At 36.7% G+C, this 27,448-nt stretch overlaps 1 long non-coding RNA gene across 1 annotated transcript in view; it reads right to left on the bottom strand.

The window, feature by feature from the left end:
* The window catches only part of LOC137065271 (uncharacterized), a 43,904-nt gene extending 19,109 nt beyond the window's left edge, over nt 1-24,795 (bottom strand). The window contains exons 1-2 of the long non-coding RNA XR_010901611.1: nt 24,668-24,795; nt 23,968-24,057 (exon numbers count right to left, since the gene is read on the bottom strand). This is a non-coding gene — a long non-coding RNA (uncharacterized lncRNA). The remainder of the gene's footprint in view (nt 1-23,967; nt 24,058-24,667) is intronic.
* Nucleotides 24,796-27,448: the final 2,653 nt, after the last annotated feature.

Genomic DNA, 27,448 nt, shown 5'->3' with positions numbered 1-27,448 from the left:
CGGAGGGCAGCCGGACATACACCTGCTTGAAGCTCTCGTGTTCATTGCGTCTCCTGCTGTTGCTGTCATACTAAATAAACCTCATGGTTCCCAGTCACAACATGCCTCCTGTCTGGCCTAGTGTGTGTTTTCCTGCGACCGACCCCTCCTGTTCCCCCATGGACTCCATCACGTCGTCTGAGGCCTACCGTACAGACAGAGCGGAGGCTGTACATGCCTTATTCATGCCCTCCAGCTCCGAGAAGCTCTAGCTGGGACAGGCCCTCTCTCCCCTGAACCTCCATAAATGATGAGTGCTAAAGTCAGAGCTGGTGTAATCCTGCTGTTCCCGGCAGCACCGCCGCAGGGACGCTAAATCATTCACAGCGCCGTGGCTTAGGAAAGAAAAGTTTCTGCTCGCTTGTGGCCTACGGTAAAGTAAAAGATGAAGTTGGCATGGCTAGTGTAGTCCTAGCTTGTCTTAACTCAAGGTCGTCGCTTAAAGTCATGGGCCACCGGATGACATTCCCAATTGAAACCATCCTGATGTTGGTTTTAAGATGCAGCTTGTGGAAAAATCATTGTCGAACAGGAATTGTGAAGAGAAGAAAGACAGGAAGTGAGGACATTGTACCGAGGGAAGCCCAGCGGAGGAATTATACACCTGAGCATAAAGAGAGGATGACTCCATTGTTTTGGAGAAGGAAAGACACTTTATGGATTTTCCTATTTAGGGAATCTTAAATCTTCATCAACTCTACACTGCACAAAAAATGTCTCCAATTGAACATTTTCTTTGACTGATCAGATCAAATCTAAATTTTTCAGTTGGCCAAATTTAATTTCTGTTAATTATATAGCATCAATTCATAGAAATTCAATTTGGCCAACTGAAATATTTTGATGTGATCATTTTTGAAAGATTTTTTTACAGTGTACAAACATACAGTTTTTAATGATAAATAACCTGCGAATTACCGTTACGATATCAAACATGTAAACATGGATTTTTAAAAAATAACCAGCTATGAGAAGTTATATTATATTTGTATACACTGTAAAAAATATATTGTTGTTTAACTTAAAGTAAGTAACCTTGTTGCCTTAAAATTTTGAGTTTATTGAAATTAAAAATGTGAGTTGATACAATAAGGAAAATTGTATTGATAAACAGAAACTCAAAATATTATTGTATCTAAACCACATAAAAAATATTATAAATTATGAAAATAGCACAATCTGGCATGTTTCACTGCGTCTTCACAAATAAAGCATACACAATTACCCAATATTCTTTAAAAAATTAATAATATTTAAACAAAGGTTGTCGATTCTCAAAAATGTTCATTGAACAGCAATTTTTAATCTCAAAGCACTCAAATTTTTAAGGTAACCAGGGTAATTATTTTATTTATATATAAATATATATATAAAAATATATATTTACAGTTGAGGTTATATACACTGAAAAAAAGTGTTGGATTTACATGATTTAATTGTGTACATCGGTCCCAATGAATCAATTATGAAAACTTGAAAACTTTAACATCATGGAATTAATAAATGTTAAGTGACCCCTTTCTCATTGCTCAAAAATACATAAAAATAAGACTTTTACATATAAAATAACAAAATATACTCTCTCTTGATTTAGCCATATGTAAAGCATGCTGGGAACTAACAAGCCCCACCCAGTTTCAGTTAATGCAACACAAATCATTCATGTAATCAATAAACTTCAATTTCACTTATAGTGGATTAAACACAATCAAATGAAGTTATGGCAAAATGTATAGCAATTGTGTTGCTTTAGCTCATTTTGATTAAGCAATTTGAACAATTAAGCAGTAAAAATATTTGTTTTTAGTGTATAATATTCATTACCAGTAAATTAATGGTATGATGCAGTGTGTGAACAAAGAATGAAGATCTGAACACAGTGCCGTATAAAGTGTCTGCGTTGGGCCAATTATAAAGCTCTGTCAGAGCCGTTTACTGTAAGTTCTTTTATTTTGCTATATCAACATGTGCTTAACTGACCGATCAATGTAAAGTCAAAGTCCCTTTAAGACGAGTCATTTCACCCGGACGCCATCTTAGAAACGCCTCTGGGGCATGCAAGTGCCTCTTCTCTTTGATTGGGGAAACATCAAATTCTCCAAAACTGTTCGGCAAGCATACGATTCAAATTTCATATTCGAAATCACCAATCAAATCTGACAACAACTGTCTCATAAATGTAGTTTCTAAACACTTGCATCATGACAAAACAACTACATTTTTCAGCCTTTACGAAGCTAATGTGCATGCGCAGTCATAAGCATGCATCTCAGAAACTGCCCGTTTCTACAGTCCCTGACAAAAGTCTTGTCGCTTGTGTACAAATTGACCTAAAGTGCAGCTGAAATATATTTCTAATCAATATTTTTTTACAAGAAAAGGCTCAAACATTGTGATAATGTTTCAGTGAAAAACTAAACTTTCAAAAAGTATTCTAATATTCACAGCTTGGTGAAGCCCATTGAGTCAATTTTTGCAAAGACATAAGTGTTGTCACCTTGTCATATGAGCTTCACCTGTGACTAATAATGGATCAATTAGGTCTCAAGTGTGTATAAAAAGAACCCCAGTACACCAGACCTTCACATCAACTGCAACTAGACCTCTGCAAACATGCCTAAGATTCACCCTGAGACTACAGTTTTGATTATCAAGAGGCTGAAGACCAGATCCACTGCTGATGTGGCAGACACCTTCAATGTGTCTCAGCGTCAAGTACAGAGGATAAAAAAAAGATTTGAAGAGACTGGAGACGTTTTTGACAAGCCCAGGTCAGGCAGACCCCACAAGACAACTGCTCGAGAGGACCGTTTGTTGGCTCGAAAATCCAAGGCCAGCCCATTTTCCACTGCAGCAGAGCTCCACGAGACCTGGTCACCTGAAGTCCCTGTGTCAACCAGAACAGTTTGTCAGATTCTGTCTCGAAATGGCCTCCATGGTCGAATCAGTGCCCAGAAGCCAGCACTAAACAAAAGACAATTGAAAAACCGTGTGGCATTTGCCAAGGCCCACAGCCTGCTAAAAGGATGGACGCAGGAAAAGTGGCAGAAGGTGGATTTTTCAGATGAATCTTCTGTTGAATTACACCACAGTCGCCGCAAATATTGCAGGAGACCTACTGGAGCCAGAATGGATCCGAGATTCACACAGAAAACAGTGAAGTTTGGTGGCAGAAAAATCGTGGTCTGGGGTTACATCCAGTATGGGGGTGTGCGAGAGATCTGCAGGGTGGAAGGCAACATCAATAGTCTAAAATACCATGAAATCTTAGCTACCTCTTATATTCCCAACCATAAAAGAGGCCAAATTCTGCAGCAGGACGGTGCTCCATCGCATACTTCCATCTCCACATCAAAGTTCCTCAAGGCGAAGAAGATCAAGATGCTCCAGGATTGGCCAGCCCAGTCACCAGACATGAACATCATTGAGCATACGTGGGGTAGGATGAAAGAGGACGCATGGAAGACGAAACCAAGGAATATTGATGAACTCTGGGAGGCATGCAAGACTGCTTTCTTAGCTATTCCTGATGACTTCATCAATAAATTGTATGAATCCTTGCCAAACTGCATGGATGCAGTCCTTCAAGCTCATGGAAGTCATACAAGATATTAAATTTGGATCTCACAGCACCACAACTTAATTTGCTGACATATTTTTGTATTTGCAGTAAATTTGTTCAATTTATGTATAGGCGACAAAACTTTTGTCTTGCCAAAATTTGACCTTTCTGTCTTGATTAAATGATAAATATTTTTTCTGTGAAATTTTTTTATTTCAGTGCATTAAACATCATTTGGGAGGGTTTTAGCTTTTCATATGAGCTATTTCTAACACCAATTAATTAATTAAAAGTCAGGTTAATATCAGGTATTTCTAGAAAATAGATAAGCGACAAGACTTTTGTCAGGGACTGTATAGCGACCGTAGAGTCTGAAGCATGACTTTACTTATCTACGATTGGCTCTTTCGATTTGAAGGCGGGGCTTATTTGCTGTATTGGGTGTTGCACTGTCTTCCATTCATGAGTGCACTGTCTTCCTATATATAAACTCTTCGGTAAAGTTAGTTTAATAATTAAATAAACAAACAACAAAACGAAAGTAAAGTGGCAGTCCCTTAAGGACGACTACCGCATATAAACATAATTAATAAAAACATCAGCATAAATTTCAGGCCTGGTCCTCTCTCGTTCTTCACTGTCGTCACTCCTCTTTTCAAATATAGACAAACCCAACCATTTGGTTTAAAAAAGCAATAAAATATTTTAATTAAATTAAAACTAAAACCCCACCTTTTTTAAAGTGTGTGGCAAGCAGCGGGGCGAGGGACCGCGAGAGCGGGCCGGTGACGAGTGGTAATGAGAACCAGCTGCGCGACACACCGGTCTCATTTCACGGCCAAGTGACGGGAGCATAAAAGGAGGAGCGAAGGCAGCAGAAGACGAGAGAGGACCAGGCCTGGACTTTCCGTTGAGTTTTGTTTATGTTTTGTTATGTGTGGGCGGCAGTCGTCTGTGAGGGGCTGCCCGCGGTTTTACTTTCGTTTTGTTTAGTTAATAAAAGTTGTTAATTGTTCGCCGGTTCCCGCCTCCTTCCTTCCATCAACGAACCCCGTTACAAAGTGATATTGGCATATTTTTGTATTTACCGGAAAAGTCGTTATGGTATTTTTTACAGAAATGTACTGGGATTGCTATGCGATTTATTTTCTCAGATATTGTTAAAATTGTGTCATATAATTTTCTACAATTATTATTAATTCTATAATATTTTTTACAATTTCGTGATCAAAATGTTGGCCGATCACAATCATTTATTTTATGTTATGGCTGATAACCAATACATATTAAATATTAAAATATACATTTCATTATTGATATTTGTATAATACATATTATACAATATACTGTCCTATATCTCAGTAAATTAAAAATACAAAACAAAAATACTAAAACTAAAATGAGTTGTTTTAAATACTACTTAAAGTGCATTGAGGCAACATTATAACACACAGTATGAAAAATGGATATTGATTCTGAAATTTGCAAAAGAGACAATTTGACAGAATTTAATTATCAGTGTTTTTAAAGATGAATTTTAATTGAGCCTTTGATCTTAATTGAGCACAGTTAACTAATAAACTGGTTTTACTATATCATGTTTTTCTTTGTATTTTCAATAATCTTGTTTTGATTGATCAGGCTGTGTATCACACCTCTCTCTCCTCTCTCTCTCTCTCTCTCTCTCTCTCTCTCTCTCTCTCTCTCTCTCTCTCTCTCTCCTCTCTCTCTCTCTTTCTCTCTCTCTCTCTGGTGATTCACCACAGACAGACTCCCAGGAGGTCATGTGTCTGGACATGATGTCACACCACTAACATCATCTAGCCTCTGCTACCTGAAACTGACAGCTCTTCACTTCCTTATGGTGAAGAAGAGAAAGTCAGTGGGAAGGTATCCCATGTGTTCCTCTACTCTGAAGTCCTGTATACGTCACCAAATGTCTAGTTTCCCTGCAGAAAAGACACTGCTGTTATGTTTTGGTGCACAGCCTGGTATGCGGGTGAGATGAAGTCTTCTTAGGCCCAAAGCATACTCTGTGAATGGACGTGAACACAAACCTTTTGCAAGCTTGACATCGGGTTCCGCACTTCATCAGAACATACTGCATTTGTGGTGTTTCGAGGGGTGTTTTGTATACTCAAAATAAAATAATCAAATTATCAGTAATTAAGTAATTAAATATCCCGAAAGGAACGAATGAAGTCGATACATAATTAAACCAATAAATATATGTACCTATTTATTGTTTAATATTTCATGAAAACATTGTTTCTTAATATTCCATAATACTTACTTTCATAAAACTATTAATGCAATTAAATTGTTAATTTTAGCCCATATTAAAAACTATTTTCAAATGTAATTTTAATAATAAAGCATTATATCTTCTCAAAATCGCTCATTATTTCTTCCCATGATTTTATATAATAATTTTATTTACATTGTTTATCTTTTACACATTTTAAAACAAAATATTAAAACAATAATACATTTATTTAAAAAGATACATATTAGCATAAATAACAACAGATAAAATAATAGCATATCGCCATTAATAATTCTCAATTAAAGGGATAGTTCAGCCAAAAATGAAAATTTTCCCTCAAGCCATCCTAGGTGCATATGACTATATATTAAAAAAATGTCCTGGCTCTTCCAAGCTTTATAATGGCAGTGAATGGCAGCCCAAATCTGAAGGCCAAAAAAGTGCATCCATCCATTATAAAAGTGCTCCATAAGGGAGTTAATATAGGCCTTTTGAAGCAAATCAATGAGTTTGTGTAAGAAAATATCCATATTTAACACATTATAAAGGACAATATCTAGCTTCCGGCTAGCAGACCGCATTCAACTTACGGAAAAAGCGTAACTGGCGCAACGGGACCTAGTGTAGAGAAAGTAACTGGCGGGAAGGGAAGAAAGTAACGTAAATTAGCATAACTGACGAGACGTAGCGTAAAAAAGGGGAAAATGTTTTGTCTGAAAGAATAATGTCATATACACCTGGGGTGGCTTTAGGGCGAGTAAATCATGGGATCATTTTTTTTGGGGGGGGAGAACAATCCCTTTAAGTAATAGTGCGTAGTATGTTTCTTTTTTTAACTAGCAACTCTATCAGAAGGCTTCACAAGAAACAGGACCAATTAGCATGAACCAGCATGAAAAGATCTTTTCATGAGGTACATACAGTTGGATTTGTGACTCTCTTTTGTGTGGAAAAGTGTCTTTCAATTGTTATTTTCAGCTTTTTGTTGTTCTCTCTCTTTTCTTCAGAGAGGAGGTGCTGCAGGTACAAGTAGAGCTGCGGTTTCACCTAAAAGCAGAAAGAGCGTCCCAAAGGTCCCTCAACATCCCCCGCATGTCTCCTTTCTCTTCCCTCCTTCTCTCTCTCTTTCTTTCTCGCCTCAATGAAAACGTCCGATCACGTTAGCCTCATCGCAGTGCTAAAACGCTCTCTCCGCGCCCCCTCTGTCCTCTGCGCTGTTGCCACCCTCATTTCCACCAAACAGAAACACTTTGAAATCGCTCAGAAGAGGAAAGATCGCAGACCTCGCTTCCTGCGACGGGTTTGTGTTTGATAACGCTCAACTCGACATAATGCCAATAATTACGTAAAATTACTCCAGTGATTGCGTAATTAGCTCTTGGACCTCTTCGTGTTACGGTCATGTTCTATTCTCAAATCTTATCTTAGTTTTTTGGGGTATTTCCAAATGCCGAACTGATTAATCAGCAGAGATTATTTATGCACTACTCACATGTGCCAGCACAGGGAAGCAGGAATCTGATTTCAAAAGTCATGGCACAAATCACATTTGTGTCAGAATGACACAAACTTTCTTCAATCTCAAGCTACTTATATTTGTCTATTTGTATCTAAATATTTTATGGGGGAAAAAATGGGATTCATGCACTTTTATAATAAAGTAAAATATTTAATGTTCAATAATATTCATTAAAATAATCTAAAATATTAAAATAATAAAGCATGTATTTAAAAGGTTAAATATTAATAAAAAAAATACAAAACATTAAAATAAGTTTTCTATTTGTATATCTCAATAATTTATGAAAAAATATTTTATGATTAATGCACTTTTATAATAAGGTTAAATGTTTATATGAATATTTTTAATAATATTTATTAAAATAATCAAAAATATTAAAATAATAATGTATTTTTTTTAAAGTTAACTATTAAAAAACTATATAAAACATTATATTAATTTCTCATTTTGTATATCTCAATATTTTGTGCATTTATTTTACTAATGCACTTTTATAAAATGTTATTATTAATGTTTCATAATATTTATTAAAATTATGAATTAATTAAATAATATAAAACATTACAATTACACTTAAATAATGGCATACAGCCATCAAGTAATTTTTAACTAAAGCGTGTTTCATTAATAAATCATTTTAATTTGATTACAAAATTCAACAGTGTTAAATAACTTCCCTAATTTGCAAACACTTCCATGTTAAATATTATATTAACATTTTTATTTAATTAAATATTTGCATAATATGAAATTAAATATTAAAATAATACATTTTATTTTAAAAAATAACATTAAAATAAACAAACAATTACATTAAAACAATGGATTGCTGTAGCTATCAAGTGTATATATATACTTACTGTAGCCTGGTTTTACCAGACTCTCGTACATTTCATTTGTACATAGAAGTAGTAGTACTTAAGGAAAATGAAAATTGAGCGGAAGTACGTAGGAGGGCAGACCCAGGCTATATATACTGTGCCCCTATTGCAAAAAATATATATATTGATCTCTGGGAGGCACAGAAAAACAGGACTTTTTAAATAGTTTTAACCTGATTAAACAAAAATTAAAATACAAATATTAAAAAATTATTTTATTTTTACATAAAAAAAAATCTCTGTTTACTTCAATACTTGATATTGCTGTTAGCACTGTTTACTTCATTTATACTGTATATATATATTTTCTATTGTTTTTCATTTCTTCGTTTTCATTACTTTGTTGCTTTGGTGATTATTTTATTTATTTAAGGACTACTTAAATAAATTACTTTAAACTGTTCACTTAATTGAAAAAAAATATTTTAAAAAATATTATATATATATATATATATATATATATATATATATATATATATATATATATATATATATATATATATATATATATATATATATATATATATATATATATATATACACACTGTGCACCTATATATGGTCATTTCACTTGGTGTTATGATAGACAAACACAAGGCCCCTGCCATTGAATGATACAGGAAATACAGCTTGTGTTCATTACAGTGCGTTTGCGCTGAAAGAATGATAAAGAGACGTGGAAATCTGACCGATCGCAGGAGCTCAAAGAGATCTGGTGCTGCTCTAAAGTCATGAAAAAAAACTCTTTCTACATATTAAGCTTTATAAATCGGTTCTTTTGAGATGCCAAATATAAGAACAGCCTGTCCTCCACACGATGTGTTTACATTCTGTTGGGCTCTCCTCTCTCTCTCTCTCTCTCTCTCTCTCTCTCTCTCTCTCTCTTTTTCCTGCCTCCCTTTCTCCACCTCCCCCAACCGTCCCTCCCTCGCTCTGTGGAGGAGGACAATCCACTGGAAAGAACGAGGGACTTGGCCACAGACCAGAGCAGAAAGAGAAATACTGTTGGGTGAAGTTTGACCGTGTACATGTGCAGAACAAAAGAGGTCACATGACCAGCGAGATGACTGAAAACTGAGGGATGAATAGGGCAACGACTGATCATGATCACACCTGGTGGAGAGAGAGGGAGTTTGTTTGAGCTGTAGCTCCCACATGACGTCAGACGGAGAGAGTGGCCCCCAGGTCTCGCTGCAACCAGGGGGTCAAGGGCAGCATGTTCCCAACAAACATGGAGAGAAAAACGATTAACAGGATTTTCACAGCAGGGGAGAAATATGGAGGGAGCTGAGGGAACAAAAATAGAAAGAAAATGACCTTCTTCCTCACAGTGTCACTGAGAGCATCTCAAATGTTCCTAAATTTAGTTTGCTGAGAACTTTGGAGAAAGAAAATAAAAACGTGGGAAATTCCATTCTGTCAGCTCTCTCTCTCTCTCTCTCTCTCTCTCTCTCTCTCTCTCTCTCTCTCTCTCTCTCTCTCTCTCTCTCTCTCTCTCTCTCTCTCTCTCTCTCTCTCTCTCTCTCTCTCTCTCTCTGTTAATTTCAAATCAAACAAAATAATGCAGTGCAAAATTATAATTCAGCTTAGTAAGCTTTATTGGCATGACTAGAACTGTACATTTGTATTGTCGAAGCAATGCCAAAAATACCTTAAAACAAAACAATACAACAGTTCAGTGTAAAATTTGATTTTTTTTGCCAAAACAGTTCTAAACTAAACTACATTAAACAAAAGTGTAGAATTTGAATAGCCAAATCAGTGCTAAATTAAGTGAAACTAAACAGTAAAACTGTAAAACTTGAATTTGTATGGCCAAAGCAGTTCTAAACTAAACACTAGTGTATACATTTTGAATCTGTAAAGTACTGCTAAGTAGATTAAACTAAAATAAATTAGTTAGTTCTGTATACATTTAAATATTGTACCCAAGCAATGCTAAACTAAAATAGTTTTGAATAAATTAACATTTTATATTACCTAAGGAGTACTAAACTTAACTAAGTTTTATAAATTAAAAATGTGTATTACCAAGGCAGTACTAAACTTAAATTAACTAAACTTATAAATTGTATTACAAAACACTGGTAGGTAAATTCAACTGAAATAAATTGGTTCATTACAAACATAAACATCTAAACTAAACAACTAAACTAAACAACTAAACAAAAAAACAACTAAACTAAACATCTAAACCAAACAAACTAAAATAAACATCTAAACAACTCAAATCAACTACCCTAAACAAATAAACTAAAAAACACAACAGAACAAAACTACACTACACTAAACAACTAAACATTAATGCAGTGTAAAACTTGAATTTGTATGGCCAAAGCAGTTCTAAACCAAACCAAACTAAACTAAACTAAACTAAACTAAACTAAACATAGTATTACCAAGCATTACTAAGTTAATTAAACTGAAATAAATTAGTTCTGAATAAGAATTTGAATCCAAGCAGTGCTTAAGAAAACTAAATTAGACAACTAAACTACTAAACTAAACATCTAAACTAAACAACTACTCTACACTAAACTACTAAACATCTAAACTAAACTACTAAACTAAACTAAACTACTTAACTAAACAACTATTCTACACTAAACTACTAAACTAGACAACTAAACTACTAAACTAAACATCTAAACTAAACAACTACTCTACACTAAACTACTAAACATCTACACTAAACTACTAAACTAGACAACTAAACTACTAAACTAAACATCTAAACTAAACAACTACTCTACACTAAACTACTAAACATCTAAACTAAACTACTAAACTAAACAACTATTCTACACTAAACTACTAAACTAGACAACTAAACTACTAAACTAGACAACTAAACTAATAAACTAAACATCTAAACTAAACAACTACTCTACACTAAACTACTAAACATCTAAACTAAACTACTAAACTAAACAACTATTCTACACTAAACTACTAAACTAGACAACTAAACTACTAAACTAAACATCTAAACTAAACAACTACTCTACACTAAACTACTAAACATCTAAACTAAACTACTAAACTAAACAACTATTCTACACTAAACTACTAAACTAGACAACTAAACTAATAAACTAAACATCTAAACTAAACAACTACTCTACACTAAACTACTAAACATCTAAACTAAACTACTAAACTAAACTACTTAACTAAACAACTACTCTACACTAAACTACTAAACTAGACAACTAAACTAAACTGAACTAAACTAAACATCTAAACTAAACAACTACACTACATTAAACAACTAAACTAGACAACTAAACTAAACTTAACTAAACTAAACAACTACACTACACTAAATGAATAAACATCTAAACTAAACATCTAAACTAAACAACTCCACTACACTAAACTTAACTAAACTAAAAAACTAAACTAAACTTAACATCTAAACTAAACTAAACATCTAAACTAAACTAAACATCTAAACTAAACAACTACTCTACACTAAACTACTAAACATCTAAACTAAACTACTAAACTAAACTACTTAACTAAACAACTACTCTACACTAAACTACTAAACTAGACAACTAAACTAAACTTAACTAAACTAAACAACTACACTACACTAAATGAATAAACATCTAAACTAAACTAAACATCTAAACTAAACAACTCCACTACACTAAACTTAACTTAACTAAACTAAAAAACTAAACTAAACTAAACTAAACAAACCAAACCAACCTAAACTAAATATCTAAACTAAACAAACAACTACACGAAACTAAACTAAACTAAACAAACTAAACCAACCTAAACTAAATATCTAAACTAAACAAACAACTAAACTAAACTAAACTAAACTAAACTAAACTAAACTAAACTAAACTAAACTAAACTAAACTAAACTAAACCTGTTCTGAGGTCAGTTTCCTGCTGTAACTCCAGTGTCAGATTCATCTCTGCTCCGGCTCCAGCTTTCCCATGACCACATGACTGATTACTCCACAACCTCCATGCGTCCCCAGTGAGGCTGAACCCACAGATCCAGGACAGGAGGCCCTGCTGGGGTTACACCCACAAATGTTCCGCCTTCCTCTGTGACCCGTTATCCCTGTTTACAGTGAACGGATCCACACACTCAGCGTGGGAATCCCAACATCTCAGGATAAATTTAGAGTCCAACAGCATGTTTTCCACCAGCTAACATATTCGTACACACTGTACGTACAATGAAGAACTAGTCTCTGGATCTGTGTTCTTTGATCTAATCTTATCAAACTTAGGGTGTTTCCAAATGCATGAAAGAGTTTGCAGTTAGTTGGAAGTAAACAAGATATCCTTGACCACACTTCTATATTAGTTTTCAAGTTTATACTCCAAAGGTTATAAATCCAGATTTAAGTCTTGTGAACACATATAATGTGGGTGTTGAAGTGTGATGGGAAACAGAACTAATGGCCTTTAACCTTTTCTTAACGTCTATGTGATTGCATAACCTCCTCCCAGCGGTCAAAAAGTCACATGGTTCCAGGTCTCGGCCTCAGCCGCCATGACATTGCATTGACCATCTACAAGCATAAAAAACATCAAGAGCTTTCTTAAAACAGCATAAATGTGTCGCATTAGCTAGCTTCTACACAACATCATTGAGTCAACATGCACAGGAAGCAAAATCATGTTTACAAGTTTACTCAGGCTGCTACAGCAAACAATTCTGATGAAGGGAAGACGCTGGATTTGTTAAAGTTTGCAAAGGCAAGGCTGTTCTAGGTGGTTTCTGTGGTGTTGCTATGTAGTTGGAGACATTCTGGGTGCTTTCTTTTCTTCTGGATTTTTGCTAGATTGTTGCTTGGTGGTTGCTAAGGCATTTTAACTAGTTTTTAGTGCATTGCTTTGTGTTTGCATGTTTTTTCCTGCTAGGAATGCTACACTTCTGCAGTAATAAAGTCGCTGTATTTGTTTTATTCTGTTGAATCTTTGAAAGCAGACCAGATATGTTTCTTCTAGACTACATGGTTCCTGGCACTGGAGGGGCGGGTTTGTTGGTCAAGTTAGTCTGAGTTTGATTTCGGGAAAAACTGTTTCATCTTTGCCTTTGTATAAATACAAACTTGCAGTACTGCTAACATCCTCAGATTACAGTCTCCGTTTCTCTGGCTGTGTTTCCTTTTGGAGCTTTGAAGAGTCTCTTTAAGATAAGATATCTCAGTGTAGGACGCCCTCTTCCAATCGTGAGCTGCCATTAACTATTTATAAACTCTAAGAAAATGGAAATACTCACTCTTTCCCCTCACTAATGTGCAAAGAGTACCTGAAAACCACACGAGTAAAAGTACAGTGAGTTTCACAGACAAAGTTTAAAGGGATAGTTCACCCAAAAATGAAAAATCTGTCATTATTTACTCACCCCGTCATTCCAAACCCATTAGACTTTGTTCATCTTCAGAACACAAATGAAGAACATTTAACGACATCTGAGAGATTTCTGTCCCTCATTGGCAGCTACACAACTGATACTTTGACGCTTCAGAGTGTGAGTTCACTTTGAGTGGTTTAGTCCAAATTTTCTGAAGAGATGCTCGCTTTATATGATGAACAGATTGAATTCAGGCTTTTATTCACATATAAACATTTATCAGCTCACACAGCAAATGTGCTAAACAAGCTCAAGCATGTTCTCTTGACGTGTAAGAACCAATGAGGTTCATTCTCGTGTTACGCAGCACGTTTGAGCTTCTCAAGAACCAATGAGGTTCATTCTCGTGTTACGCAGCACGTTTGAGCTTCTTAAGAACCAATGAGGTTCATTCTCGTGTTACGCAGCACGTTTGAGCTTCTTAAGAACCAATGAGGTTCATTCTCGTGTTACGCAGCACGTTTGAGCTTCTTAAGAACCAATGAGGTTCATTCTCGTGTTACGCAGCACGTTTGAGCTTCTTAAGAACCAATGAGGTTCATTCTCGTGTTACGCAGCACGTTTGAGCTTCTTAAGAACCAATGAGGTTCATTCTCGTGTTACGCAGCACGTTTGAGCTTCTTAAGAACCAATGAGGTTCATTCTCGTGTTACGCAGCACGTTTGAGCTTCTTAAGAACCAATGAGGTTCATTCTCGTGTTAAGCAGCACGTTTGAGCTTCTGCAGGAACCAATGAGGTTCATTCTCGTGTTACGCAGCACGTTTGAGCTTCTGCAGGAACCAATGAGGTTCATTCTCGTGTTACGCAGCACGTTTGAGCTTCTTAAGAACCAATGAGGTTCATTCTTGTGTTACGCAGCACGTTTGAGCTTCTTAAGAACCAATGAGGTTCATTCTAGTGTTACGCAGCACTTTGGAGCATCTTAAGAACCAATGAGGTTCATTCTCGTGTTACGCAGCACGTTTGAGCTTCCGCAGGAACCAATGAGGTTCATTCTCGTGTTACGCAGCACGTTTGAGCTTCTCAAGAACCAATGAGGTTTATTCTCGTGTTACGCAGCACGTTTGAGGTTCTCAAGAACCAATGAGGTTCATTCTCGTGTTACGCAGCACGTTTGAGCTTCTCAAGAACCAATGAGGTTCATTCTCGTGTTACGCAGCACGTTTGAGCTTCTCAAGAACCAATGAGGTTCATTTTCGTTTGTCAAGCAGGTTCGGTTGAGCTGTTTATGTTCGATGATCAATATTTATATGTGAATAAAAGCCTAAAATGCAAATGGAGCTAGTAGTAAGTAGTTTTAAGTTTTAGCGCCATGACACATTGATCAGTATGCCATTTCATATTGAATATTTATTGGGTAGTCAGTAGACATAGGTTGTGGCAGCAAAAGCAGTGAGATGATCATACTACATTTTTTTAAATTTTAAGAATATTATCGCAGTCTACCTTTGGTCACAAGACTGTGACAATGGCCGTCTTTGAACCTCTCTCTCACTGTATGACGCATGATTACTATTTAGGAGCTAGGACCACAGAAATCGCCACGAATGGTCAGCCAAAATCGCATAAAGTCATAAAGGCAAAAACACACAATATAGTACCTTCAATGCCCTGTATATGGCAATATCACTTCATTTGTAGCAAAGATAAACAGCTGAAGAAAAAGGTGCCATGCAAAATGTAATGTGTAACTGCATTACTTATCTGCAGTTATCTAACTGCATTTTTTGTTAGTTAATAGTAGTTACTAGAATGTTAATATTGTGTAACTCATTCATTCCTGTGTAGTTATTGATTAATAATGGAACAGGATACTAAAGTGTTACCTGATGAGCTCTTATGAGGTGACTCATTCATCAGGGACAGTTAGATTGGACTTCAGGAGACGGTAAAATGTCCTGCTCTCACGATCGACACAAGAGGTCACTTGTGAGCGCCAAGCCTGCGCTGAAAATCATCAATCAGAGATGTGAAACCATAACACATGCCATCTCTGTTTATATCTCCCTGTCTTTCTCGCGCTCTTCCCGCTGTCATCTGGATTACGTCTATGAGCTGTCAGTGATAAACCACAGGCCCACCTGAAAATCTCCCAAGCCTTAAACAACTCTCTCCTCTACTCTCGGCATGTTTAGATAACCCCCCGCTCTGTTTCCAAACTATGCAGTGTGTGTAAAATTGCAACAAAAACACAATAAAACGATATAATTGGCTACATTATCTGATGCAACTAAATCGTTCGTCACATCACTGAAATCCCATCTGTTAAAAACAAACACATGCAGAGTGTTTTGATCACCTGATTTCAGTTTGGCAAGCATTCAGTTTTTCATGTGCCAGCAAAATTGACTGAGCTTTAAAACTTTTCAAAATGCTTTCCTGCCCAAAACTCACTGCCACAATTCTAAGGGGTTGTGGCTGGTTGTCAGGGTGTTACCATGCAGCTGCTATGGTGTTTTGTATTTAGTGTGTTTCTAGGCAGTTCTGGATGGTTGCTATGCACTTGCAATTGTGTCCTCAGTTTTCTCTCTTTTTGTTTGTTTGTTAGGGTGTTGTGGGTGGTTGTCAGGGTGTTGCTATGTGGTTGCTAAGGTGTTTTGTATATAGTGTGTTGCTTTGCAGTTTTGTTTGTTTTATTGCTAGGGTGTTGTGGGTGGTTGCCTGGGTGTTGCTATGTGGCTGCTAAGTGTTCCTGTTGTGATGCTGTTGCTAGGTTATTTTTAGTGGGTTGCTATGCATCATGCATTTCATGCATTTTGTTAGCCTGACAAGCCAGACCCACATCAAGATGTTTGGTCTGGAAACTCACTATTGACAGGGCTCAATCGGAGGGGCGGGATAAACGGTTGTCTTTCAAACTCCCTCTGCACGGCGTACACACAATTGGATAGCGCTACAACCAACCAGAGCAACGAAGATGAAGCGGAGCTAGTTGAAACACTGTATCCGGTCGGCAAAACTCAGACCACATCTTCCCTTCTTAAGAATGACTTCAGTGCCAATTCTTCTCCAAGTCTTCCAGAGTCGTGGTTAAAACTGATTCGAAAGACCACCGTTCGCCAGCTTCTGTGTTTACTAGAAGCACGCAAGCGCAACTCGGCTGTCATAATGTTAAGCCCTGCCCACCGACTCTATACACGATGTGATTGGCCCGACCAGAGTTTGGTTTTTACAGCTCAGAAGTGTATTGAGAGTTGCTAGACGACACTCGTGGCAAATTAGATTTACTGCCGCTAGGGTGTGTCTAGATTTCTAGGCTAGCATTTTGTATGATTGTCAGAATGTTGCTATGCAGTTGCTAAGGCTATGTTGTTTTGGGTGACTAGCAGGTTGTATCTATGCAAATGCAAAGCTGTTCTCTGTGTTCTCTCTTTTTGTTTGTTTACTGTGGGGTTGCCAGGGCATGGCTAGGTGGTTGCTAAGGTGTTTTGAGTGTTTTTTAGCATGTTAGAATGTTAGCTATAGAGTTGCTAGACTGTTTTGGGTGGTTTGGGAATTGCTATAAACTAACTAATTGCATTTTCTTTTTTTGTTTGATTGCTGTGAGGTTACTAGGGTGTTGTGGGGGGTTGCCAGGTTGTTGCTATGTGGTTGCTAAGGGTTTTTTTGTATTTAGTGTGTTGCTATGCAGTTGCTAGGCTGTTCTGGGTGGTTGTTATGCACTTCTAATGATGTCCTCAGTTTTCGCTTTTTTGTTTGTTTGTTTGTTGTGAGGTTACTAGGGTGTTGCTATTGGTTGCCAGGGTGTTTTTTGTTGCTAAAATGTTCAGAGAGATTTTAACATGCTATGCAGTCAGGCTTCTAGGTGTTTTTAGTGCACTGCTATGCAGTTGCTATGTGTTCAGTATAGTTGCTATGTGGCTCTTTTATGGACAAATAGCTCATCCCAAAGTCCAATTATTAGATAATAAATTAATAGCACACATCTCCTTTAAAATCCTCTCAATTTGAGGTTTTATTCATGTCAATAGCACAAAGTGTTGAGCAAATTACATAGGCCTATCAAATTTAATATTTTGTCACAGAGGCTTGTTCAAATAACAGTACGACTTTGAGCAATAACACTAGTAATGTTTGCCGTAGGAAGTACCACTAATACAATTATTTTCTCATCAAATTTCTTCCAGGGTTCATAGAAAGTCCACACAAACGTACACATGACCTCGGCACTGAAACAGCACCATCTATGGGTCTGAAACAGCAGACGGGGCAGGAGGTCTGATCTGGGGTTAGATTTGCCCGTCACATACTTATGACTGACTGAGAATGAAACTTTCTTTCCCTCTCTCTCACAGTCATCTCTCTCTCTCTTGCTCTCTCTCTCTCTCTCTCTCTCTCTCTCTCTCTGTCTCTCTCTCTCTCTCTCTCTCTCTCTCTCTCTCTCTCTCTCTCGTTCATCATGTGGTGTGTTTCTCTGTCTCTCTTTGTGTTGCCTTCAGCTGCAGCACAGGCAGTGGGTGGAACTAATCTCATTAAATATGAAAGAACTTTCAGTGAAATGAGGAAAGAAAGAGGGAGTGAGAAAAAGAGGAGAGGAGAGGTTACTGAAGGTTGGTGTGTATGTGTGTGTAAATAGTTATGCAGCTCATAAATCTCAACAATCTTCTCCAGAGAGTTGCGAGAACTTCAAATATGTTTGACGTAATCGTGTCGCACTGTGTTTCCTGATTGGAGGCGTGACTCAGATGACGGACATCCCATTGAACAAATAAGAACTTTATCTTTTTTAATCAACAGGAAATACCTGCTGATTCTTTCTGGTGTGTCAATACTGTGACAAGAACATCAAATCTTTGATTTAAAATTTGGGTTTAGAGAACAAAAAAGAAAGTAAAGAATAAAGCATCTGTTCATATCGTGAAAAAAAAGATTTTCCATGATCTTTTGAAATGTACCATGTAGATTTACATTTACGCATTTGGCAGATGCTATAATCCAAAGCGACTTCAAGGTACACATTTTACATTTTGTCAGTTTTTGCTTTCCCTGGGATTGGAACCCATGACCTTGGTGTTGCTAGCACCACACTATGTGAAAGCATGTATTTAACCTGACAACGATTAAACTGCTGGATGTTGCTCATGACTCCTCAAATTGCTAACTCTCATTGAAAGTAATTCATTTCTAATCACTTATCTTCCCCAAACACTCTCAGCGTTCTCTTTTGATTAAAAAGATTAAGTATTTTACTTAAACATTTTTAGTCTTTGGAATAACATAAACTATGCTTGTTTCCGCCACGGAATAAACAGGACTCTTTTTCTCGCAATTGTAACTTTATATCTCGCAAATCTTTTTTCTCTCAACAATGTGTCTTTATCTTGCAATAGAATTGCAAGATGTAAACTTTTTAATTTTATGTAGGGTCAGAGGAAAGAAAGTGTCATGTAAATGTTAATTTTGGGTTGTATGAAACATCTAAGATTATAAGAGGACTTCATGGAAGTGTAGAATATGACCACTTTAAATAAAACACACAAAACAACACCGAGTCAAGTTAGAGAACATCTAATTCCATTAAAATAATAGGAAACACTTTGTTTTTAAGTGTATTCTGCCCAAATCAACCAAAATAAACTTTCATAACACTCAAACAAGTGCATCAGAACCCCACAAATTCCACAATTATTGCAGAAGTGTAGTTATTTACCAGTGTGATATGAATCTGAACACATTGTGCACCAATTATAACAACCAGAGACGGATTACATCAGGAAAATGGAAATTAGCCGTATATGGACTCAATGACCAGGATGAGGAAGTTGAATCATGGAAATTTGAATACATCATTTTACTTGGGTTGGCAAGAGTGGTCCTTACCTAACGCCAGAGGAATGCAGAGAGAGTGACTGTAGCGTTCAGTTTACCATCAATCTGTCGATTACTCTGAAGCATTTGTAACTAAAAAATCTGTGACCTTTCAACTCTACAGGGAAATTTGTCTGATATGCTGATGTTCTTCTCGCTGCTGAAATTTATAGTTAAGTACAGTAAAAAACACAAATGAAACATCCTGTGTTTTTTGGCCTTACATCAGGTGGCAAAACCCTACAAGAATACCAAGTCCAAAACAACATAGTACTTTTTATAAGGGCGGCATACTTGCACTGAAAGTCTGAAAACTCTTCCATCATGATAAATTTTAGATCCTTATTGTGTCTTAATGCATACCAGAGATGGAGTCGCGTATGTGTGGTTATTCTGCAGGTCTCCCCAGACTTCGTTTCGGATAAGAGCCATTCCATTGAGCTCCACTTAACAGGTTAAATATTTCATGCTCGCGCCGAACTGCCACTTTGAGTTCAGCGATAAAGACGAGCAGCAGTCGCCTACAGCTCCCTAAACTCCACAGAGCCTGCAATCATTCAACAACTCTATTCCTATACTTTCTTTCTTCTGTATTTTTCCCCTGAATGCACTGATTTCAAAAATGCTCAGGATGGAAAGTTTGCTGGTTTGATCCCCAGGAGTGAGAATCAAACATCATTGTGCCCTGGAGAAAGACACTTAACCTCAGGTTACTTCAGTGGGATTGTGTTTAGGATAAATATATCTGCTAAATGACTACAAACTAACTGTGATTTTTAAAGGGTCATATGACATTTTTTTAATTATTATTTTGTGTTGTTTTGTGCTAAAAAAAAAACTAAACATTTGCACCAAAAACAGTCATATTTTGTACCTCTTTTCACCTTTCTGTTTCATCCTTACAATTAAAAAATCTGTTACTTGCCGTTGTGTTCATATTTTTCAACTACCTCGTTTTTTAATAACAGCCTCTTTGGAAAACAGTATCATATTGTGACAGAATGGTTCATATTCTTTTACACGAAAAGTAATTTTTTAAAGGCACAATATGTAAGATGTTTGGATCGATTTTTCTACTATTTTAACCATTGTGATGTGAATATTATATCTACTCTTGATTTCTGACGGACAGATATAGATAGACGGACGGACGGACAGATAGATAGATAGAGGGCCTGGCCTTTTCTCACCAAATTCCGTTTAAGACAATCATTTCACTCGGCGGCCATCTTAGAAATGCCTCTCGGGCATGGATGCCTCTCTCTTTGAATGGGGAAGCATCAAATCCTCCAAAACCGTTCGCCAATGGCATGACTTTACGACCCATAACTTTATTTATAATTAATCTACGATTGGCTCTTTCGTTTAGAAGGCGGGGATTATTCGCCTATTGGGTGTTGCACTGTCTCCAATTAAAAAGTAATTAGAGTGCACCTTCCTATCTTCCTATAAAGTCTTTGTTTCTCACCCTTTAGTCATCATTCCTTTTTTATCCTCTGTGGGACTCAAAACCAGTGTGCTGCGCAGGTGTCTCTCATTTGCATTAACTCCTCATTCCGTTCCCACAGCTCTCAGCCCACCCTGCTTCATACCACAATAACGTTATACAACTTTAATATATTAGCTCATCTATAAACACGAGTAGGGCTGCAGCTATCGATTCTTTTTGTAATCGATTAATCTACCACTTAATCGATCGATTAATCGATTAATCGGGTAATAATTACTTTTTCTTTATTAAAGAGCAATAAGAGACAATAAGACTGGTATCTTAAAATTAACATCTAATTTGTTTTCTTTTTAGAAAAATTTAGTTTTATTGCTGAAATTGCATACATTAATAACTGTGAAACTAAACAATTTTAATGCATACAATTGCCATATTATATTAAATACAAATCTATTTCAAATTACTTTAAAAAGGTAAACATGGTTCAATCTAAAACTAAACCTACAACCAATAAATCTAAATAGTAGTAATATAAATAACAATAATGCCAATATAAATAATATAAATATTCTATACATTCTATATAATATAAATATTCTAATATTCTATATTCTATAAATAATATAAATAACTAAACATTGTATTTATGTTGTGCAACTTAACTTTCATGTTTCAGCTTCAGCTCAGGCATGACATTTTACTCCTTTACTGAAGCAAAACATATTGGACAGGTTAACTTGGAAGAAGAGATGCGCGGATCAGCTCTATCGTCACCGAATCAGCTGTTAGAAGCAAACCATCCACCCGCACCAGATCGTCACAACTTCAAATCCTCCGTGTTAAGCGCGATGCTATCGTCACATATTAGCTACACTGAAGTAGGTTGCTAAACAAAACAAAAACACTTATTTACATAAACCAGGGTCGACAACCTATACATCACACGGAGGAATACGCTAGAACGTGATCAAACGCGAGATATGTTTAATTCAGTTAAGTACATCACACATGCTGATCTTTTGAGCTAATCATTCATCATTGTAACACAGCTTGTTTTAAGTTAGTAGCTATAAATATGATTAAAGTGTGATATTTAAATTACACAAATCAATGAAAGCACGCAGCTCTGAGCTCTGAAAGCACGAGCGCTAGTGCTCATCACACACACACACGTGCGTGCAGCTTGTTCTGATGTTTAATGCGCCTAGTATTGAGAACATCTAATGGTGCATTTTTAGATATTATCAAGTAGGATATATAAAACCTCATTAAAGATTTCACACACATCACAATGACGGTGATCCATGTGCAAAGCTGCAAACTCCATCGCGTTCATGTGTTTGGAGTTGCTCGTATCTCCTCAGCTGACGCGTGAACTGCCGCAAATGAAACTTAAATGTTCAGCGTCGCATCCTGAAGCTCAACACACAGTTTTCTTCATTTAAAAACAGCGATACTAAATGATACTACCAGTGCTGATGCCCGCCCGCTCTCTCTCTCTCTCTCTCGCATTGCGGTCTTTGATCTCGACATGAGCTGAAAACGAAAGTTAAAGAACGACACGCATTCATTGCGTTTTAGCGTGATATGAGAGTTCCGCGTCTTTATTAAAATCAACATATTAACGATTTCTCTCATCCACCTGCAATGTTTGGGATGTTTACGCACCTGAACCGCGGATATAACCGCAATCCGCTCATTCTCCGAGTCCTTACACAAAAAATGTCTTTCTGCAATATCTGTGTGTAGTTAAATGGACTAAGCGAAGCATCGAGGCAGATGATTTTGCCTCGAGGATTTTTTTGATTCGATTAACTCGAGTTACTCGATGAATCGTTGCAGCCCTAAACACGAGTTACATGTCGGATTGCTTTCCATCAGCTGTGGAGGTGAAGACCATATCTTTCATGATTCCAAGCTTATTCACGGGAACATAAGCTACACCTTTGCTATGGGTTTGAAAATGTGACCTCTAATGGCGAAACTTACATACCCTGCCTTTAAATCTACAAAGTGGCAGGTTCTACACACAGCCAGAAACAACACAAGGCTTGACTGACTTTGTACATATTGTTCTAATAAATAATTAGTTGTTCTGGTGTTGAATTATGCAAAAAAAAAAAATACAAGGATAAAACTGCATAGTGGCATTTGGGGGGGGGGGGAATGTGGTTTTGCTGTGACCTTTGATTGATGCAATGTGAGGCGTTGTATGATGCTGGACAGATTCGAGCTTATATCATGATGCAATCCTTAAAGAAAAGAAAACTCCTCCACGCTGGGATAACTAGCACTTTCCCGGCTGGAATTCCACTCGTTATTCATCAACTGTGCCACATTCCTGTGCAGTGACATCATAATGAAAGACTCCTCAACAAATCAGATTCCTGCGGCATAAACTCTCCTTTTCCTCTTATCAGTAAAGGTATGTATATCAAGAGACAGAAAAATAAGGAAAAATGAAATCCAATAGTTTAGTAAATTCACAGGATTAAAAGCTCCTGCAGTAGCTGAAATAACTGAAATTGTTTTAATTTTCTCAGATATGATACTCATTGTGTTTAGTGCTTTTGAAATGGGCCCGTGTTAAGGATTTTCCTCTCTGAATCTGCGCAGGTTTAAACGTTTTAGGTTCTCCCTCTCACATAATGAAAGAATTCAGAGGATTTTGCGTATTTCTGGCACAGGTGAGGCCCTGTCATGAAGTGCTTGGATCATTTAATAACATTAATATTTCTGGCTTTCTGTTTCTCAGATCTGCTATGACCTTGCTTCATGAAACACAATACTGTGGAAAAACAGTCAAAAGAAAGACAGGAGATTTGGCTAATATTGTGTCCAGCTGTTAGTATTAGAGATGTGTGAACATGCGAGGCAGAAGATGACATTTCATTTTGAGGTTTCTGCCTCTCTTGAGAGTTTTACTAACAGACAATAAGAAGTCAGTATTTACAGCATATTCAGCCATAAATCCTATATATTATTATTTGTATGTGACATGAAATACACATCTCAACTGTAGTTTGTTAGTACTAGGCCTACTGACCTTCACAACTCTGCTTTGTGGTCGCAGCTCTGATCAGGAAAGAGGAATATGGCACCACAACACAGACGTTTCCTCACACTGGCAAAGAACCTGGTGAAAGATAAGAATTTATTGTTATTTATTGTTGTACTTGTTAAACAATAGCGTCTCCTTGTGGATATAGTTTTAGTGTATACTACGGTATAATGTAGTTTTGAACAGTAGGCCTAATAGGCCTAGATTATCCCATTATCTACCTTAATACGTTGTTATCGGGTTGCGTTTAGTTACCTCAAATAAATATGGATACTTAAAAAAAAAAAAATTTGTACAAAAGGTGTTCAAAGAAAAGGTCCTCAAATATGTATTCGTTTTAAATACAACAAGAATACGCTTCAGCTGTGTTAACGCTCACGAATAGAAATCACGTGAAAATTTACGATAGGAACTTCCGCTCGATCCGAACAGCAAATCAATAAAACATAAAATCTGTCATTATTTTTTTAATGTTATTATATAGATCCACACGTCTCAAAAGTGTCATATCATTTTTATTTAAGGAGCCTATAAGTTTGATAAAACATGTTTTAATATAGCTGGCGGTAAACCGTTTAGGCTATTATTCAAATGTACTGGCCTTGTCAACAAAATCCTAAAGGATTCCCATAAGAAACCTGTACATGATTCCATTTAGAATTTCTATAGTATTTTGGAAGCTTACCTGTCCTTTCTTATTTGATTCCTATGGGATTCTGTGGGAATTTTCTTATAAGACAATACATATCTAAACATCCCGACCTGTAGATCATTTCTACAGAATTTTAATGGTGGGATCTCTCTCTCTCTCTCTCTCTCTCTCTCTCTCTCTCTAGTGAGAGAGTGTGCTGCGCAGCTAGATCATTCAATGATGGAATGATTCTCTCTCTCTCTCTCTCTCTCTCTCTCTCTCTCTCTCTCTCTCTCTCTCTCTCTCTCTCTCTCTCTCTCTCTCGCTAAAGTTAAGTTAGCCTACTCTAAAAAGTAATTCATTAATTAATACATTTTTTTAGTAATAATACAAATTTCATAGGACAAAGTAAAATTACATTCAAATTAATCAGATATGGGTGAAAATTATATTACGTTACTAGCTGTATTTATATATAGCCATTCCTGTCTTTGTTATTTATGGAAGCCCGTTTCCGCCACTAAATAATACAAAAATAATAATAATTGCGACTTTTTATCTCACAATTCTGACTTTTTTTCTCACAATTGCGAGTTATAAAGTCAGAATTCTGAGATATAAAGTCGCAATTGCGAGTTATAAAGTCATTGATCTGCCGCGTCCCGACACATGAGATGTGTCGTGAACACATTATAATTAGTAGGCCTATTTTAACTGTAGTTTTAGCTGATAATGATGGAATGATTGTCAATTACTGGCATTAATATCTCTGAGCAAACGCGCTCTTGAGGGGATTTTAAATGCAAGCTTTGGCACTCAAACAGAACGGATGTGAGGTGATAACGTTCATATTCTGATGTGTTATTATGGAAATATAATCCCCAGAACATCACCACCCTTAGAATGTGCTGTAATTCACGATTTCCTTAGAGAACGAGTGTGTTTGACACGTCCAGTTGGGCCTATGACATAGGCCTACCCATTTTCCACCACAGACAGCAGATGGCGCTATCTGCTAGAACATCGACACGAAGACATTTCCGCTCATGTTGTTTCTTTTACTGTCTATGGTTTCCGATGGTTTCACTGTTTCACCCAGTTGCTTCATCCATCTGTATGGAAGTATTATATGGTTTTACGTCAGTCAAATGCCACCATGTGTGTCCCTAGGTGTCTGACCTTTAGGTCAGGGTTTAGTTGCTTGGTAGTAATTTAAACTCTCCGTCAGTGAGAAATATTGCACACATTTTTATTCTGAAGTTTTTTTGTATTAAGATATTTTCTCTAAATCACTATTACATTTAGTTGAACATTCCAGATGATGACAGGCAGAAAGCTTCTGCAAAGTACATATTTTGGCCTAGGATCAAAGGGATCTTTTAGGATTTGAACAATTCTTCTAAATGCAATACGAAAGGGAAAATATACCAAAAATAAAATATATAAACACTGTAAAAAAGAATATCTATTTACATAAATAAGCATTTACGCTTAAATCAATATTTTTGGGGGGTTTATGCTTAAAACAAACAAATCCAAAGCTTCATTGCTGGCATATAGTTTCTCTTTAGGTCCTATTACAGAAAGATGGTTGATAATGATTCAGGACAGCGGATGACAGCTGTATTTACAGTGCCGCAGGCTCTGAGACTGAGAGTCATGTGACAAATATAGGTCAAGCGTTCCACATCACTGCAAACAGACTGAAGTGAGTGAAGAAAAAAATGTAAATGGCTTTTGCTCATGCAAAAGTTAACACCCACAAAGAGTGTTATACTAAGGGTGTTATGGTCGGTTGCCACTTGCTAAGTCGTTGATATCTGGTTGCAAATGTTGTTACTTAACTGGCCCAAATCCAAAATGCCCACTCCGCCTCAACAAAGATATTTCACTTATAATGAAGATATTTTAGATTTCAGTTTTGATAAAGAACACAGACAAGCTTAGATCCTGTCCAATTCAGTTTTTCTGTTCATGGCACTGATCTAAGGTTTCCTCTCAATGCAAGAAGTTTCCTGGAGACATGTTTCCCAGCACGCATTGCTGCTGCTACACTCTGACAAAACACTGAGAGATAAAATCACATATAAACCACAGAGCACATGCCTCTCTCTCTCTCTCTCTCTCTCTCTCTCTCTCTCTCTCTCTCTCTCTCTCTCTCTCTCTCTCTCTCTCTCTCTCTCTCTCTCTCTCTCTCTCTCTCTCTCTCTCTCTCTCTCTCTCTCTCTCTCTCTCTCTCCTCTCTCTCTCTCTCTCTCTCTCACCAGAGCTTTCCAACATACACAACAATAGCAAACCACCACGTTAAAGCCTTGAAATCAAAATGAACCACTCTTGTTTATCTGTGCGCCATTTTTTTTATTATTCATGTGCCTCAAAATCTTTGATAAAAAAACTTCTCCTGTCTCTTTCATTGGCATATCTTTTCTTCTCTGATGATGTGTTCACTGGTGCAAAGGCGGAGCAACCTGTCACTCACATGACATCACAGCAATAGCAAACCACACCCATCCAATCAATTCCCCATGGACAAAATAAAGTCCCGCCCTACATTTTTTCTTGTTGGAGAAGCCATTTTACTCAGCTATATATTACAATAGGGAAGAAAGTCCACCTCAAAACTATATTCTGCATTTTAGCCTAATGGCTTAGAAATGTGAAATCACATCTCAAAAGCTGCATGATTTGAGGCATTTAAATGGGTCATTTTTTTTTCTTGATCTTTTGACATATGAGAGGATATCCTGTAAATTTCAGAACTGAAAAGTCCAAAAAAAAAGCTTTATTGTAACCAAGCCCAGCAAACGACTCGTTGTGAAATGTGCAAATCAGGGA

Source organism: Pseudorasbora parva, chromosome 25 (genome assembly GCF_024679245.1).
Source record: "Pseudorasbora parva isolate DD20220531a chromosome 25, ASM2467924v1, whole genome shotgun sequence".
In the NCBI taxonomy this organism is placed as follows: Eukaryota; Metazoa; Chordata; class Actinopteri; order Cypriniformes; family Gobionidae; genus Pseudorasbora; species Pseudorasbora parva.
The sequence above is the reverse complement of the archived record's forward strand: the minus strand, read 5'-3'. Positions and strand labels throughout refer to the sequence as shown.